The sequence below is a fragment of the Notothenia rossii genome, assembly GCF_949606895.1.
Source record: "Notothenia rossii genome assembly, chromosome: 2".
In the NCBI taxonomy this organism is placed as follows: domain Eukaryota; kingdom Metazoa; phylum Chordata; class Actinopteri; order Perciformes; family Nototheniidae; genus Notothenia; species Notothenia rossii.
In genome coordinates this window covers 29,379,334-29,386,943 of record NC_136904.1, presented here as the reverse complement: position 1 = coordinate 29,386,943, position 7,610 = coordinate 29,379,334, and positions in this window count along the sequence as shown.

Here is a 7,610-nt window from a genome sequence, read left to right as displayed (position 1 = left end):
GGAGTGCTTCAGTCTGACTATATTGAATTGTGGGACCCTGTATCTCCGATTAGATGGCAGCAGTTCATATTCACTGTTCAGAACATGGTTTGGGTCAGAGATTATGTTGTTGGACAGCCTCACTAGGCTTTTATGATAGGCATAGTCATAGAGTCTCTGACAGGGTTGACCAACAATCTTTGAGCAGATTTTTAACAGGTGGAGCAGTTTTGATTTTAAAGCTGCTGACAAACATTTGTACCAGGTAGTGTTGCAGTACTTCAGAATAGACAAGATCACAGATGTAAAGAACAACAGAATAATTTCTCTGCTCGCCCCAAAAGACCTAAGACGGCGGAGAAAATAAATTATTTGTTTTGTCCTTCTGCACAGATATTCAATGTGATCCTTTCATGACAGCAGATGGTCAATCATTACACCCAAGTATTTGTATGAAACTCCCTGCTTGATTTCATCTGTATGGATGACAATGGGGACTTTATGGGAGTCAGATGGTGAGCCAAAAATGATTTCCTCAGTTTTCTTGGTGTTGATCTCAAGAGCATTGCTATCAGTCCACTCAACCACCTGATTTACAGCCTGTTGGTGCAGCTCAGGGTCGTCTGTGTTACTGAGCAGAGATATTATTGTAGCATCGTCAGAGTACTTAATGATGACTTGATTTGGTGTGTTGGTACGACAATCATCAGTGTAGAGAGTAAAGAGCACAGCTGAACTCACGCAGCCCTGGGGGGCCCCTACATTGGTTGTGATCGCAGATGACAGGGTTTTGTTAACCTTCACAAGTTGCTCTCTACTAGTGAGGAAAGCAGCATACCAGTAAATCAGGTGTGTGTGTGTGTGTGTGTGTGTGTGTGTGTGTGTGTGTGTGTGTGTGTGTGTGTCTGTGTGTGTGTGTGTGTGTGTGTGTGTGTGTGTGTGTATGGGGGGGGGGGTCTACCAGGGGCTGTGCTTGTTGTATAGTCTGACCGACAGACATTAACGTGGCTCTGCAGATATATTAAAGTTCTTGGAAATATATAACATGCCTCACAATGACAATATAGAACCTAGAGGTGTCAAGAGGTGTCGTCAAACCAAAAGAGTGTTATCATCAACGCATTCTTCTTCAGGGAGGCATATTGGATGCACAATCAACACGATCAAACTTTCCAATCAACACGACTGAGAGGAAGTGAAGAACTGAATGTTATGTTTTGTCTTATTTATTAAATTTGACACTAGCATGGCTTAAATGTTACTAAAAGAGCAATTAAGTAAAACTTTATATGTGTTGCAGCTGTGAACATTGCAGCATTGTGAGAATGTAAACTGCTCGAGGTCAGCAAAGAGAAGATTTTCAGCTAGTGTTGAGTTGCTCTTTAATCAAGATGAGCTAAGAATTAGCTGCAAACGTAATTTCCTGTTTTAATTTGGTCATATAACACATCTGTGCCTGGTCAGAGAAGCAGAAGAAAATACAAAGACGGCTGAATTATGTTGTCCAGGAAATCCCAAAGATTTCAAGAATTATTTGGTTGATTGAAGGAAGTTTGATCTGCTAAGTTAAATGCCAAGGGCAATCTGAATCTTAAAATGAGCTTGATTCTTGAAACATCACAGACGTCTCCAGCACTTATCAGTGGTTAGAATGATTAAGATAGCAGACTTTTGGCTTGCAATCATATGTAATTTCCATTACATCCAGAAAACAGAGGTCAACAAAGATATCGGATCCATATTTAGGAGATGTAACAGAAAAAAGGTCACTGGGCTGCTTGCAGGGTGAGAACACGGGAAACAATTGCTTGGCGGAGAAATGTGTAAGCCTCTGGACCTGAGCCCTGTGTACGCCCAGTCAACATGCTCAGCACTCAGAGACGTGCATTGTGTGGGTTTTTGTCTTGTCCTGTGCTATGGAGCAGAAGTAGTCACTTCCTATTCTGACACCACACAGCATTGTGGTGTCTGAGATGGGAGATGAGCCACTGCAGGAAGGAAAGTGAGAGAGAAAAACAGCATGGTGACACCGAATAAATGGGGAAGGGATGTATAATGAATAGTGTAAAATAGGATGCAAAACATGAACCGAGAATTTGGTAAAGAGAGAAGACAGGGGGAAGGCAAGAGCAGGGAATGTTTGTATGAGATGGCTAAAGTGGGACATTGCAACAACAGCTCTGAACACAGAGATGTGGAGTCACAAGAAGGACTCAAAGGCAGCACAGTTAAAAGCAATCAATGGTTTACTTGCAGAGAGTTCAAAGCAGAGGGGCAACAGGTCATCTGTAAGCAGACAGGAGGCAGGCAGGCAAAACTGGAAACAGGCTGTGGTCAGAATGACTGCAGGCGGGAAAACAGGAGTGACTAATTGTGTTTGCATTGAGACCTCTTTATTGTTAACTACTAAGCAAATTGGATAAAGTCTATTTAAGCCAATCCTTGACAAATCCGATAATCCGAGGTGCTGCCGAAACTGTCTTTAATTTTTTCAAGCCTCTGGTAAATCAAAGTTCTATGCCTTTGCTATTCATCCCTCATACCAGTGTTTGGTTTTGATGCTGTGAACGTGACCAACACTCTGAAACAAAAATCAGCCCAACTCATGAGGTCTGAAAGCACCAATGCCCCAAGAGGATTTTGAGGACCTACAATTAAAACAAAAGCAGCTGCAACGGTGGGGAGTGATGATACAGACTTGTTGTTTGGTTTTAATTGATGTCAGCAAAGTGAGAGTTGTATATTTATATTTGAAAGTACTGTAATGTGTACATTTTCCTTATTGAAAGCAAGGCCATGGCAAGTGGGGATAAGCAAAGAGGGAACATGGCTGAGAAGGTTCAGCTGAGGCTTGGAGTCAGCAGTTATCTGAGGCTACAGAACTGGGGAAATTGAGTCTGAACACATACAGCTGGTAAAAGAAAATAGCATGAACATCTGCACAGAATCTTGCAATGCAGAGTAACAGGAAGAACAATGAAAATAGGATTTAGATCATAACACGCCAGGTTAATCTTATCTATGATCAAACAGGTTCTTTACTGCTTTGATGTTCTATTCCTTATTAAACATCATGAAAATATATGATTGACATGGTCAAAAGCTTTTGATCCAATTTGGAGACCATGTTCGTTGCCATTAGGCACTGCCCTGTTTTAAATAATAAAATATAGGTATTCATATTCTAGCACCGAAGAAAAGAATGGTACAGCAATGTCCCCCTATTCTATTCACTATTCAAAATACACGTTGTATGAACTCCAATGGCTTTTCATTATTACATATTTTGTGCTTTAGATTTAGTAATTTGTACACACTAAGCGGTCAAGTTTTGGTGAGGGTAACAAAAGCCTTTAGGTACATTCCATCTCCTGTACATCCGTAAAAGATTAAATAGGCATTTATGAAGCACTTCAAAACCCTAAAGCTGAGTTTTTAATCAAATGGATGACATCTGTCAGACAACAACGAACATCTGTTATCCTAAAATATATTGTGTAACAGCCAAAACCATAGAATAACCACCTTTTTCCCCCCCCTCCATGACACCTTCCTGGTTTTGTAGAACTGTTACTGCTAGCTGAGAGCAACAGAGCTGAATCCATTATGCAAACACAAGGACACAAGACATGAGTTAAAGAGCTGCAGGGGCTAAACACTTACAAGGGGAGGGGGGGCAAACCAGGGAGTCCATGGAGCAATCACTGGGGAAAATATAGGGCGAGGCAGGACAACACTGGACGTGGCGGGAGAATAGGCAGGTCAGTGGTCCTAAACAGGAGACACAGGATATGTTCTGGCAAAGACAGATACAAGCAAGGAGGCAACAACTGCATAGGGCGTTGCATTTTTTGACACAAGCGGAAACAAGACGAGCTGGCGAAGACTGGAGTTGAGGACAGGGCTTTTATACAGGTGCAGTTGAGTGCTGGTAATCAGGTTGATGAACAGCAGTTTAGGGAAGGAGAAAGTAGCTCAGCCACGCCAAACCAGCGAGACACAGGCACACACAGAGAAAAGACAGACAGGACACAGAGAAAAAAAACAGGAGGCATTACTGGTAGAGTTGAACAAGAACAAACATGTAAACAATTAAACAAACTATCTTCTTAAACAACTCTTAAAATACTTTTTGGTAAATCTAGATTTGAAGCTAATCTGCACCACTGATTAAAACGTCCCTTACTTGCAGTGCCCTTAAAGAATAGGCCATTATGTCCACATAATGAAGGATCACAAGTTAACATTTGCATATCCCACTATTATGCAGGATTTGGTGAGGATTAAGGGCAGTCATTCTTTTGTCGGCTGTCACTGGCTATTCAAGAAACTGTTCACTGTTCCTTTGGAAAGTGGCTTCTCTTGGAGTTGAAAAGGTCAGTCGTTGTAAATTAAAATCTGTGCGCTCTGCTTGAATGTTGTTCGGTCCTCTTTGCGCCTGCATTATGTGATAAAAACATGTCTTACCAAGAGGAGACTTCCTTTTGTAGTTAATGTGTACTCATTTTACTTTAATGTGTTCTCATTTTACCCATAAGTACAGTCACAAAAAGATGTTATCTATGAAATGGTTTAGCCTTGCCTTTTACCGGTAATATTAAAGTCATGTTGGCCCTTTATTTGCTCTAACAAATGCACTTCCCCTCTGTGGGACAAATAAAGGTATTCTCAATCTGAGTTTTCTGTCTTTTCTAAGGCTTCTTTTGTGTCTTTAAATTTAGATATGGGATATGACTTGAAAAATGACTTTTTGTACGGAAATAAAATGTATATTTCCCAATTCTTCGCCATTAAAATAATTTCCTTTGCAAAACATAAACAGAGAGGATCTGGCTTTTTAAATCAGGATTGGTAATAACTGTAGCTCTTAATTAAATTAATCCATTAGGCATATTCGTTTTGTATAGCCTTTATAGATAGTAAAAGAAACCTTAAAGAAAATGTACAACAAATATTATTGAAGCCTACTATTAATGTGGTATTGTTAAATCGAAATATGAACTATGTGTAAATCAGTCCAACTAGGACAGAAATGAAAAGTTTGCGCCCTCCACTCATTGCAACATACACTTAGTTGTTGGTATTAGTGTTACATGTTGTGTTGTGTGTGTGTGTCTCCCTCCAGATGCTTTCTCTCTCTCAGGTGTTCCTAATCCCTCGTCAGGCCTGGATAATAGGCTGAGGAAAGCTGCAGCATTGTCTCTCTCTGTCAGCGTGTGTCCAATGTGATGCTGTGTGAGACCTTTGAATAGTGTTTGAAAGTGTTAGGGGATGTGCTCCTTTTATAACTTTTTTTTCTTAGTTTATTATGAATAGGCTGATGAGCCTTTTCATACAAAGAGTTAATAAACAACATATTTTGATTATACAATTCAGTTTACTTTTTGGTTTATTTGACCATTGGTACTTCTCTCATTCCCTATATATGATCAGGGAAAAATAAACATAAGGTAAACCTAAAATATCTAAGATGTGTTTCATTGTAATCATATTAATTTTTGCAAAGTTGTTGTGACTATTGTTTCATTCTAAGAGCCATGCCTTGTGCCTATACAACTCTCAATATAGACTTGATCTTATGAGACTGTTGCATTTTTGTAGTCTCTGTTGAAGTAAAAAGACAATAAAAGTGAGGCGGCCTATTTCCCTATTGCTGAAATCTCAATTCAGATAATGCAATTTAAATTATTACTAATGTAGCTCTCTTCACGACACAGGTCGGTTATTTAAAACGGGCGTTTATTTCTTGTAGTTTTCATCTTGTAGCCTCCCCTCTTCCGTTACGCCGTGAGAACTAGTGATGTTACGTATTGCGCCGAGGCTTCGGAGCGTGTGTCGATTAATCCCGAAGCTTTTTGTGAAGCATGTATCGAGCATGGTATCGAGGCTTGTATAGTTCTGGGCCAGTGACGTCATCGATGACAAACGAAGCCTCGCTGCCTGTCGATACCACGTGACTGCTTCAGGAAGCGATTCAGATCGGTTGAACCGTTGAACCACAACGCTCATAATACCCATGGTGACATAGTAAGAACCACCCCTCCTGTACCCGGGCCCGCTGGTGACACGATGGAATTAAAAGAGCTCTGAACCTCACCTATATAGAGGTCGGAACATGTCATAAGTATAAATAGATAAAAGCATAAATAAATGTAGGAATAAAAACATGAATACATAAATGAATAAATACAGGAATAAATATGTTACGGTAACAGTGTTTTCAAAGAGATTTAGCGTGTGTGCTGTGGCTCAGCTGGAAAGCAGTTGACTCACGATCATAGGGTCCCTGGTTCAACGACTCGTCAATACGTTGTTGTTTATAAAAGCTACAGCTAAATGAGATAATGTAGTTAATAAAGGTATTCTTTGATATGGTTTAGCCTTTCTCAGGCTACAACATGGTTAAGTTTATGAATATTACTAAGGAATACAAATCCCTCTTTGCAATATAACCAGCCTCCTTAGGCTTTTCAATCACAATCAACTGGAATAAAAACAATATTGTTAACATGAACATATGATTTTATGTTCGTTGTTTAGAGTTATTCTAAGGCTTTACTCATTGGGAACTCGGTATGAGATAGACTAGAGCACACTGTGTTGAGATGTCCAATCTGCCTGTTTTACGCACTTTGATCAACAGGGGGTGTTCAAATGAAGCCCATGATGAAGCCTCATGAGATGAACCCTTTTGTGAACCAATTGGCTGGAAAGCTTCATAAGGCTTCATCTTGCCATCACTAGTGAGAACTACACCAACGAATAACATGTACATAGCCAAACATATTAGCATATTGTGCTACACCTATATGAATGAAAAATACTGTAGGACACATGAAAACATAAAACAAATGCTTGTCGTGAAAGGAGATTCATCTTTAAAGTTCATTTTCCGTATAACCTTGTCAAATTATAACTTTGTAACAGACTTCAGCAGAGCCTCAAATAAAGACGTCAACCCACGTTGAGTTGTCCAGTGTATCAACAAAACACGCAGTACCAGTAGGCCTACATTAACAAATATTAGTTATAGGCACAGAAAACAACAAACACTTACGCAGATTGGTTTAACATATAAAACAAACTGTATTAAATCATGCCATATTTAACGATTATAATATTACATGAAATAAAGTATTTATTTATTGAATTTAACTGAAATTAATTGTGTTGTTCTTTTTAATTAAGGCAACTTTGTTACGTCATTTACAACTAATCTTAGTTAGGCCTACCACCAACTTCAGCCTTCAAAATGATTTTTTTTGGGATAAGTATAGCCTACTTAAAGGCAACTAAGAGTATTTTCAATACACCTTTAAAGTAACCACATAACAGTAATATGATACTAATTCATAGCCTAATTGGAATATTTGAGAGTTCAGAATCACGATTAAAAAAAAGTTTGTAGTCCTTTAACTTGAAGCAGCGGTAAGCAGCAATTGGCTGCGCCCACACAGGTCAGTGCACATTGGGTCAAAACACCTGCTGCTGCTCATGGAGAGTTTCTTAACAAGTCACGTTTCTGCAGGTGTGGAGAAATAATGTGTTTGCGGCTTTCTCCCGCTGATAATGCAGGACTATTGTGTTCTTCGTCGACCTCAAAGACAAGTTTTCCTGTCCTACTCTTGGCA